This window comes from Anser cygnoides, chromosome 14 (assembly GCF_040182565.1).
Source record: "Anser cygnoides isolate HZ-2024a breed goose chromosome 14, Taihu_goose_T2T_genome, whole genome shotgun sequence".
Taxonomy (NCBI): domain Eukaryota; kingdom Metazoa; phylum Chordata; class Aves; order Anseriformes; family Anatidae; genus Anser; species Anser cygnoides.
Window position 1 is genome coordinate 6,025,872 of NC_089886.1, and position 11,045 is coordinate 6,036,916.

The following is an 11,045-nucleotide window of genomic DNA, read 5'->3' on the forward strand; positions in this document are numbered from 1 at the left end:
TCCGTGTCACACAGACCTGTGCTCACACGTGTGCAAACAGGCATTTCACAAGGGAGGTAAACGCACCCCGACCACTGCCAGCCTCGAGAGCACTTGTTTCCCTCCTCAGCCTCAGCTTTTGTGCTCAGCAGGAGCAACAAGACGCACCCTATGTGTGCCGGACAAGCAGGAGGTGCCAAAACCAGGCACACAGATGTAATCGCACCCACGGGCCCAAACACCATCACCTACGTGGTGCTCAGCTGCCTCGGATCATCTCCTCCCAGCCCTATGGGTGAAAACAGCCCCCAGGGCCCCCCAGATTCCTACACCCTTCCCAAGGACCATCAGCTGCCCGTCTTCAAGCCATGGGACACGCCGTGGGCAAGGCCCTTGCTGGACACCTCCAGCGCTACCTCCCGGGCCCTTGGCACAGCCCTGGTGGCACTGGCAACCTGCCACCGAGGTCCCCATCCCCTCGCCGTCCTCTCCTCCCCACGGAGGTCCCCAGGCGCAGGCACAGACCCTCCCTCTGCCCCTCTCCAGCACTGTGACATGAGGGCAAGCCGTCCGTTTTCACTCGAGCTGCCTGTTTGTTATTCTAAGAGAGGAATTTGGCTGGAGAGGGGAGGGCGGTCGGGTGGCTGGAGGCAGGACGGGCTGCCCAGGCAATGCGGCCCCGTGGCTCTGCTCGCCCCCGCGCTGCGCCCAGCACCGAGGGGCTCCCGGAGTCCAGACAAGGCGCAGACACCGGCACCTTCCCCGCCTGGAGATAAAGCCCTGCTGTCTGCCCTTATCTCTCGTCTGGAATCGCCTCCTCCGCACCAAGCCCCTGGAGAGGGGCAGAGCTGTGGGCGAGGCTGGGGCTGAGCCAGCGCTGGGGGTCCCAGTGCTGGGGACAGGAACGTGTCCCAGGGACAAGCACCACAGGGGCTGCCGGAGCACCCGCTGGAAGCACATTTGCACACCTCTGGCCTCGCACTTTCGCAGCATGGGGCTCCCCGGATGGTGCCGTGCTCCCACGGAGCAGGACACGGGCTGGAGGGTGGGAGTGGAGCGGTCAGTCGGCACGGCCATGGCCACAGAGCTCAAGTCTCATGATTGCTGGTCTCATGATTTTCGTGGCTTCTCCACAGCAGCATGTGCCAGTTTCCCTGCCTCCAAAATGGGATGAGAGCTCGGCTTTCTCCTCTGCCTTCCCTCCTGCTCGTGGCCAAGGGATGATGGACTTGGCCTGGAGTTTCTGCAGCCGGACAGGGCGAGGCCTGGGGTGTTGGGTGTGAGGAAGTACAAGTGCTGCATCCAGCTTCTGCTGGGGGAGGTCCCCCCCCCCAGCCCAGGCAGGACCATTCCTTCGGCCATCTCTGCCACTCCTCCCCATCACAGCACCCTGCTAAGGCCCTCACGCCTCACCAAACCTACTGATTTATTCCCATTTTCCCTGCTCCAGGCCTATGACTTGTTCAAGGCTGTTACTAAGCAAATATGCCTTTGCTAATGCCCAAAATATGCTGTGTGGGCTCCATCTTGAACGTTCTGGGGTAACAAGGCAAGAACATCACTCAGCATGCCCTGCCGCGCCTCCAAGCCCCCTTCCCTCTGCCCCCAGGATGTGTGTGGTGCCCCAGCAGAGCATCTCAGTGCGTGTAGCAGCCACCGCTGGCACGAGCATCGCGTGGCACTGCCCGTCCCCAGGTCCTCGCCATGTGGGACGGGTCCGTTTGTAGCCCTACAACATCCTTAAACCATGGGAGATCAACACCGGTGGGCATCAATGCCAAGGAGACCATCGTGAATCTCTGCCCACCACCTTAACATGTCTCGACCACGTTTCTCGCCTCTCCCCCAAACAATCAGAGAAGCAGTATGGGGGGCCCTGCGAGCACCCCCAGAGCTGCGGGAGCTGGGAACCAGCCTGAGAAGCTGTGCGTGGGGAAGGGGAAGGCTCTGGGTGCCCACGAGGTGCAGGGCAGCCCCGCTGCTCCTCGGAGGGGCTCAGCCCCCTGCAGCCCATCACCAGCAAGGGGATGTGCTCCCTGCTGGAAACGGGGCTGCGTGGCCCCCTCTCTGCAAATCGCGCTGCCCTCGCTCTTCCTCTGGTTTTCCATTTCCAGCCGGGCTGCAGTTCCCGGTACTCCCACCACGCTCGCTGGCCCCACGGTCCTGCCAAGCAGGCGAAGGACATCTGGTGTGAATTAGCGGGAAGTCAAATATCCTTCGTTTCTTCTTTGTCTAAACGCATCTGAGTCATTAAGTGAGATCACGGGTGCCCATGCGCAATAAGAAAGCTCCGCATGGATCCCATGATCAATGCCATGCACAGCCGGCTTGCGGGGGCTCCTCCTGGCCTGGGGGGCCCCATCCTCATTTTGGAAGGCAAAGAGCTCCCCAGGCAAAGGCTGGCGGCTCCTGAGAGCCCAGCTTTGCTTGTCCAGCACTGGAACTCCTCGGCTTGCCCTGTTTCCCTCTGCCACCCTCCCCCCTGCCTCAGCGACTGCTTCTTTCCCACCCTTTAATCTAAATAAAACCAAGCTTTTTTTTTTTTTTTTTTTTTTTTTTCCTTGGCTGGGACCGGCCAGAGTTGCAACATCTCTCCTCTGGGGTCCCTCGGCTCCCATGACACCACGTTTACTCACAGGCCAGATTATCATCACAGAGCCCTTTTTCTTTTTCCCAGCACATGGCTGGAATTAGGCGGCGTGCACACATGGGGAGCCTGTCGGCCAGCCCCGTAAACAGCTGATGATAAAACGCAGGGGTTGGAAAGCTGAAACCAGGGGGGCTGGGGAGTCCCCGGGGTCCCACAGGCCATCCCTGGGGCCAAAACCTCATTGCACGGCCATCTGCCAGTGCCAAAGGGGTCCTGACACTTCACCCATGTGCTGGCGAGACCAAGGGATGCTCAGAAACCTGGGTGCCTGTTGCACCGTGCATGGGCTTGGGGGCTTCTTGCATTCATCTACAAGGAGGATTTTGGAGACCCTGTCCCTCAGCCACACTTGCGGAGAACGTTGTGAACGCCTGAGCTCTCTGAGCAGTTTTTCTGGCTCTGCTGGCTGTGAATTAGGGATTAAAATGACAGCCACCGGTCTCCAGCTCTGGTGGCACCTGGAGAAGACACACGTGGTGGTGAGGCTGCAGATGAGAGCCGTGCAGGGGTGAGCCCAGCAGCCTCCCCTGCCCTGGGCAGCTCTGACAGCATCTGTCGGACAGCCAAAAGCCAGCACCGTGCTGCCAAGCCATGTGGGGGCTGCAGGGGGTGACCTGGCGGCGTGACTCAGCACCAGTGGGGTCAGGAGCCTTGAGAAGGGCTCAGGCCAGGGCACCGACCCCATGCAGCCCCATTTCATCTGGGGCCATCGTCCTTCCCACCCCATCCAGGTGGTCCAGCAAACCTCCATCACCATACGACTGCGTCGCGAGCCCTCCGTGCGCACGGCGAGGAACCGGCACGGGGAGACGTGGGAGCACGGCGAGCCCTGCGCTCTCACCCCCGGTCCCCCCGCTTTCCCCCTCTGGTTTAAGCCCATGGGAGACAGAGGAAATGAGTGACCTATTTAGCGCAAGTTCAAAATAAAATGAAACATCTGTTTGGAGCGGGGCCAGCGTTATAAATAATCCCCCAGCCCCGAGTGTTGGTATTCGTGGCCCTTTCGGCTGCGCATGCTCCATCGCTTCCACTTGCGGAAGAAAGGCCGGGTACGGGGCTGCTCCCGGGAGCCTGCGAGCCCTGCCCAGGCTGTGGGAAAACCCTGGGGGGGGTTGGGGACAAGGGGGCTGGGGCTCACCTGGGGCTGGGAAGGAGGGATGGGTGCTGGCTGGAGGTGCCTGGCTGCCTGCTCCTTGCCCTGGCCACATCCTGCCCCTTGGTCACCCTGACCGAGCTGTGGCATCGCACAGCTTGGGATGCTTGAGCTGGACCTGGGCAACGGGGCTCTGCTCAGCCCTGGATCTCACCCCCTGCAGCGCAATGACCCCCCCCGGGGGTGTGAATGGGCCCCTTGGGAGCGTTTTGTGCTTTTTTGTCACGTTTCTCCACCAGGCTGCTCTGAAGGATGCGGCAGAGCCCAGCGGGGCTGCCCGTGGTCATCCTCCAACTCCTCATCACTCCTGGCAGCAAAGACCCTTCAGGGGGCCAGCAGCACGCTGCCTCGCGAGCCTGTGAGCAATGTGAGTAATGAGCGTGGGTGCAGGGCACGCAAACCACGGGCCAGCACCCACACAGCTCCTGGCAGCACTTTGCTGCTGACCCCAGGAAAAGGCAGCTCCAGCTGAGGCTGGCTGGCAGCAGCACCTCCAAGAACAATCCATCCCCTCTGTCCCCTGGCTGGGGGTCCCTCGGGGACCTCGGTGTCCCCATCCTCTCACCTAAAGCTTCTCCCAGCTGCAGCGGAGCAGAGAGGGGCTGGGGGGATGCAGGGATGAGGGCACCCCAGGGCTTTCCTCACTCCCTTCCCACAGCAGTTAAAGAAAAGTCCTTTGCTCAAGTGCTGTGGGGAGGAAAACAGCCCCCAGCACCCTGTTGGACACCCCATCACCACTCACAGCCACCGCGCGAGGGTGGCTGCTGCAGCAGGAATAGGGCTGGGGCCAGAGGTCCTGGATGGCTCTAATTAACCACTAATCAAGGGGCGAGAATAGAGAAGGAGCTATCTTCCTCTCCTCTGCCCCCCAGCAAAGCTCCAGGAGCAGCCGGTGCGTGGCTGCATCCCCAGCCCCACGTCCCAGCGAACCTGATCCTTGCTGGAAAATGTCCGTGAGACGCGGAGCAGGAGGACGTAATCCGTGGGGACGCATCGGCCCTTCTCTTCTCGGCTGCCTGCGAGGGACCCGCGCTTAATCGCTTTGTTCTGGGGCTTTAGGCTCTCGTGGCCGGGATTAGCCATGCGCCAGCTCTGCGGTCAGGGAGGAGTGGGACGGGGAGCGGGACACGGCGAGCAAACGGCGGCGGTGCACGCGAGGGGACGGAGCCTGACCCAGACTTGCTGCTGCAGGTGCTGGGGGCTGATCCTACACCCTCCTCCCCAAGCCCACCCGTGGGCAGGAGGAGCGGGGTGGTGGCACCCAGTGCCAGGACAGCCGCTGGCACCCCCTGTCCCATACCCGGCTCCGCGTGTCCCCTCTCCTTGCTGCAAACCGGGGATGAAGCCACCAGCTCCGCGGTGTGGCCGTGCTGCAAGCAGGGGGGCAACTGCACCCCAACGGGGGCCTGACCCCCACGTCCTTATAACAACCTGGGGGCAGCAACAGGGCTCTCCGGGGTGGCTGATGGGGGCAGAGAGCCAAGCACATCCCCTGAGGGATACACAAGCAACGCCTCCCTCCTGGAAAACCTCTTCCTACGTGCTCTGGCCAAGCAGCACGAGCCTTGCTTGCTGTCCTCCCTGCCCTGCCCTGCACGCAGGCTCCTTTACAACCCCGAAGGTTCCTCTCCCCTCGTCACGGGGAAAAAAACCAGCTTCTCTCTGCACTGATGCTCTACAAGCACCCCCCCCAAGCCCCGTGGAGGCTGGCAGCTGCCTGCACCCCGTGCCCTCCCCGAGCACAGCTCTAAAATCGTCACTGAGTCCTACGCCTGCCAGAATTCACCTTCCCGAACCAGACCATATTCTCCCAAACCGCTCCCAGGCTGGAGAGGGAAACTTGGCAGCCATGGAGGGACCCTCTCGAGGTGCCAGGAGCACCCAGCCCTGAGGAGAGCGGGGTTTCTGTTCTGCAGCCCTTTGCTCGGCAAACACCGAAACCGAGGTGACTTCCAGCGTGCGAGTGGGGAATGCGCTTCCAGAGAGCGGAGCTTGAAATGGTTTATTTTCTGCTGGCCGCAGTTCAGACAAACCCACAAGCAAACATATTTTTTTGTATAAATAAGACAGTGTGTCTCGCCAGTTAAAGCAATTCAAACATGAATGTAGCAATTTAATTGGTGCCAATTGCTGTGTCTCGGTAGCATTAAGATTTCAGTCACAGCCTCTTTTGCATGGCAGCCGGGCCAGGAGGGGGAAGGCGCAGGGCAGAGCAGGATGGGGCCCTGCGCCTTGCCCATCGCCTGGCTCCATCCAGAGCCTCGTCCCCTGCACGGGCCTTGGGGATGTGCTGAGAAGTCCCCGTCCTTAGACGGAGAGGGCACCTCCTGCTCCCTCTAGTTAGCAGCGCCCTGCTGACATCCCAGCCCGCTCCAAACCTTCCCTGCTCACCAACCCCACTCTCATCAAGCCCCGTGTGGGTGCCAGAGGACACCTGGAGGGATGAGGACGTGCCCCCGCAGCCTGCAGGTGTGCCCTGGGGAGGACAAGTCCCACCGAGGATGCAGGAGGACGTGCACCACCCGCACCGCACGACTCCTGTTTGCTGGCAGCGGCCTCTCCGTGGCAGCTTTCCCGAGCTCCTGCCCGCATGGGCTCTCCTCGCCACGGTCCTCTGGCCCTGCAGGTCGGTGGTAGCGTGGAGGAAGGGTGAAATATGGGCAAGTTGTGCCGCAGCCTGTGCCCGAAAGGCGGCAAGAAACCAGGGTTTGAGGGCCAGGATATCACTGGCAGCATCCCCTGTGCCCTGGTAGGGAAGGGGACAGACCCGTGGGACCCCCTTGCTCCGCACGTGTCCCGTCCCAGTGTCCCTCTGCACATCCCTGGCACGTGTCCCCGTCCCTGTCCCACTGCGCCTGGCCCGGGGAAGGGCAGCGCTTCCAGGAAGAGGCGTCCCCGAGGAGGGCAGAGCAGGGCAGAGGTGCGCTTGGCTAATTAGGCAACCCCTGAAACAAGTCTCGTTACGTCCAATCTGCCTGGCAGAGCGGAAGGAGCCTCCTGGAGCCGTTCCAGCCTCTCAGGGAACAATACCCGGTCTATACACTCCCCTCCAGGGGATTTCTTCTCCCCGGTTAGAGCACAAACAAACAAACTCCAAGAAGTGCCTAGCCCCGTCCTCCCTTGCAGCGACAGGACGCATCCAGCCCGCGGTCCCCAGCGCCCTCCAGCTCTGGGCCAAAGGCGCCGGCGGCTGCAGTCCCACGGGATTCGGCCACTGCTGCCCCTCCGCTCCCTGCCCTTTGCTGCTGCATCCCGGGAAGATGCTGGGCGCCAGGGCCTGACCCTCCAAACACCGCCCTGCTTCGGCACGGTGCCTGCTGCTGGAGAGCCTTTCCTGACCTCCGTGCTCACTGAGACAGCTTCTTCTCACCCGAGCCCTGGAGAACGTCACGATGCTGTTCTCCTCGTAACGGAGTTGTACTGAGCACTGTGGGAGCCCTGTCACAGACCCATACAACTCTGAAGGAGAGCATGCCTGCGGCAGTGCCCACGTCCCCCTCACCCCGACCCTGAACCCCGCAGGGCTGAAGGCACCCAGCTCACCGGCAGCCTGCCCTCACCCCCCCCCTAAGCACCAGCCTTTCCCTGTGCACGAAGACCTCACGCTGCCACCCCAACACCCAACGACCAGCCAACCCCATCACCTCCTCCTTCACCTCCTCTTTCAGCCCTCCACATCCTTTTCTGGGTTCCCGAGCACCCGCTGTGCTTCCCCAAACCTTCGTCCCCACGAGCATCCCCAGGCACCACTCCGTGCTGGCTCCGCCGCCGGCCCCGCTCCTCCCAGCACGTCCCACGGGAAGCACTGCGGGTTTCCCCCTCTGCAATCTGCTTTGTGTCCGGCGTAGCCCCCGGGTCCATTCCCACAGCACAGGCTGCTGGGCTGTTAGCTCCCGAGATGGTGTACAGCCGTTGGGTATTTCAATATGGCAGGTGAGCGCAGGAGCAGGGTGTCCTCTTCCCACAACGCCCCCAAAAAGTCCTGGTGTGACTATCACTGCCTTGCAGGACACACAGACCCCTGTCCCCCAGCTCCAGTTCCAGCACAGCTTTGCTCCAGACCAGCTACATCCATCAGAAGCCCGTGGGCCAGCAGAGCGGTTGCCCACATCCGTGCCCCATGGGTTCATACCCAGCTGACAGCTGGGGCGCTGAGCGGGGCTTGCAGATGTCCCTCCCCGTGCCAGGCCCCTGGGGGCAGGAGGGCCACCCAGAGCAGGGACTGAAGAGGCGATGCCCCCGGCTGTGTTTGGATGCTCTGACGCTGGCTCTGCCTCAAAGCTGTCAGCAAAAGCCCTGGGGTGAAGCCCGAGCCTCAGCGCTGCCCCAAGCACCGCCGCACGCAGCCAGGACCCCCGTCCCCCCGCTGCAAACCCACCCTGCGCCCGGGTGGAGATCAGCAGGGAGCCTCCTGCCCCGGCACTGCCCTGTCCCAGCCCCCCCATGAGACCAGCGGGGCGCTGGATGGGGCAGAGTCAGGCCCTGCAGCCTGGGGGCTGCGGGCATCCCGCGACAGATGCCTCTGCGGGACGCCTTGCTGGGGACAGGGAACAGCCCGTGACAGCCGCCGGGCTGGGAGGGGACACCAGGGCAGCCCCCAGCCCAGCACGGTGCGGGGAGGGACTGGGGGCTCCCCAGGGAGAAGCAGAGGTCCCCTGGGTCCTGTCATAGCCGCAGGGTCCCCAGGGGCTCACCAAGAATGGCTTTTCCCACGGGATGCCAGCACGCTCAGCTGCCCTCCCCGAACCCTGACCTCCCCGGGGCTGGCAGGACATTTTGGGGTGCCAGCCCCCAAAATTATAGCAGGGCAGCAAAGCCCCTCCTCAGGCTGCTTGGGGCCCGTGCCCCACATCACCTCCAGCGCCAGGGCTTACCTTGCGTGGGGTCCCACTGGGGAAGTGCTGGTGCTGCGTGTCCACGGGCGCTGGTTCCCGAATTCCTTTCCCTCCTCCTCCGCGCCCTTTATCTGCTGCCTGCCGAGGCTCCCGCTGCCCTCCCAGCCTTCCCCAGCTGGCAGGGCTCTTCCACTTAAAGGAGAAAGAGAGGGAAGGGAAGAAACGAAGTAGGGGGAGGAGGGAAAGGAAAGAAAATAGAAAGGGAAGGGAAAGCTGTGCCAGGGCTGGGCTGTGGCCAAGCCCCCGGGGCTGCTCCCTTAGCGCATCGCAGCCCCCAGCCCACCCGGGGGGGGCTCGGCCGCTTCGGTCCCCGGTGTGCAGAAAAGCCCAGGGCAGAGGGGTGTGCACGCGTGTGTGTGTGCGTGTATAAATAAACGAGCCCTGGCGAGGAGGAGGAGGAGGAGGAGGAGGAGGAGGAGGAGGAGCGGGAGGCTCCCTCTCCAGCGGAGTCCCTGTGACTTCCTCCCTCCACCCTCTGCGGGACCCTTTGCTGAGCCAAACTTTCGATTAAAGCCCAGCGGAGCGGCGCGATGAGGAGGGATGAAAAAAAAATAAAAATAAAAATAAAAGGAGGAGAAGGCCAAGAGGCTGCAGAGAGGGGAGGCTGGCCGCAGGCAGCCGAGCAGGGGAGCAGCAGGGCCCAGCTAGCGGAAACAAAAGGAGCCGGGACCAGCCCGGCTCTCGCCTCCTTAAACCAGAGGGAAGGGAGCTGCTCTCCCTCTCCCTGTGTCTGCTTTCAATTCTGGCCTTTTTCCCTGTTTTCTTCTTCTTCTTCTTTTTATTTATTTATTTATTTTTTTCTCTAGGCCCCCCTCCCGTTTTCTTTTCTTTTTTTTTTTTTTTTTTTTCCTTTCTCAGGATATGAGGGGATGTTTAGAAAATCCGCTGCCCACGCCAGCAGCTGACTCATGTTTTTATTAAAGAAGGCCTGTGCTGAACTGACTCCGCGTATTCCCTCTGGACCTCCTGCCCCGGCTGTGTTGGGATTGCCCCCCCCCGGCCCCAAAGCCCCCATCCGGGCCCTCGGACCTCCTACGTGTGCCCTTGGCCACTTTAACCCTCCCCACGATGCTCCTGGGTGAGAGCATCCTACGATGGGAGGGATCTGTGATAGTGGTTTTTGAGTTTTCTGGGGAAAAGGGAATAAAAGATACCCTGCAACTGGGCTGTCCTGGCACGGGGTGTTGGGGACGTGGGGCTGGTGGGGGCTGGTGGGGGCTGCATTTGTCTACTGAGGGGCATGGAGCCGCTCTGTGGCCACGCAGAGGGGCGAGCCCAGCCCTTGGCACCTGCCTGTCTCACCTGAAAGCTCCCATCTCCTCCTCGGCCATCCCATTGTGTCCGACATGCTGCACCCTCGGGCTGAGCGCCCACGGGGAGCAGGTTAATGGGTCCACTTTAGGTCCCTCACACTTTTATGAGCTCAAATAAATTCTCTGGGGATCTCTTGATAGACACAACGTTATAGTCTGTCCGCACAGGGATTTTCTGCAATTTGTTTCACCTTTATAACAGGGTACGTAGACTCTTTGGATGGAAATTGTCTTCTGAACCATCAGTTCTTGTCCCCGTGTCTGCCTTGGGCATGTGCTTTAGTCTGATCCAAGCAAAAAAAGAAAAAAGAAAACGCACCATCCATCCTGAAAGAGAATGTTTCCCTGCAAAGATGTCCTTTTTTCTTTCCAGGATCAAAAAGCCCTTCCCACAAAGACAACACAGCTGAGATCTGGGGCCGGCTTGTTGGCAAGGCAGTGTCATCCCCTCCGTCTCGCTGGGCGAAGGCGCGCACAAAGGGCACAGCTGGTGACTCCCCAGCCGGGGACGTCGCCGCTTATCTCCTGGTATCTTGGTGCTTGCTGCCCACCGACGGAAATCCAAAGTGGAAAACTTGTGTTTGGAGAGCTCACCTGGTGGTGGCACAGGGCGCAAGGAGAGATCCAGGCTGGAGGCACCCTGCTTAGGGGCACTCGGTGGGGATCCCTGTCCTGGCCGTGGCTCAGAGCCCCCGCTGGGGGCCAGGCTGCCCCCCGGGCTGAGATGGTGAGCGTCCGAGAGCTGGCTCATACGGGGGGCAGGCAGCGGGGATGTGCTGCGCACAGGGCTCTTTGCCAGGCTTTTCCCAAGGGATAAGGACGTGCCTGCTGGGTCCCTGCTGGGAATAGCTAGACAGAGCCATTTCCCGGCACCGTCCCCGTTCCCGAAACAACAGGAGAGGGAAAAACCCATCGGTGCAATCCTGCTGGGCCCCTTGCACCGGGGACAGGCTCCCGGCACGGTGCAGCACGCAGCCTGATCCTGAGGGCAGGCAGCTCCCTCTCCTCCCTCTAAAGGGGTGACCCCAAAGCCCAGCCCCAGACTGGGAGAAGGG

At 61.6% G+C, this 11,045-nt stretch overlaps 1 protein-coding gene across 2 annotated transcripts in view; it reads right to left on the bottom strand.

Moving 5' to 3' along the window:
- PDGFRB (platelet derived growth factor receptor beta) overlaps positions 1-8,925 on the bottom strand; it is a 28,549-nt gene extending 19,624 nt beyond the window's left edge. Inside the window, exon 1 of one of the 2 annotated variants that reach the window (XM_048057114.2) lies at positions 8,657-8,925. The gene's annotated coding sequence lies outside the window, so the exon portion shown is untranslated. The remainder of the gene's footprint in view (positions 1-8,656) is intronic. The other variant, XM_013175967.3, reaches the window with a different exon arrangement.
- Positions 8,926-11,045: the final 2,120 nt, after the last annotated feature.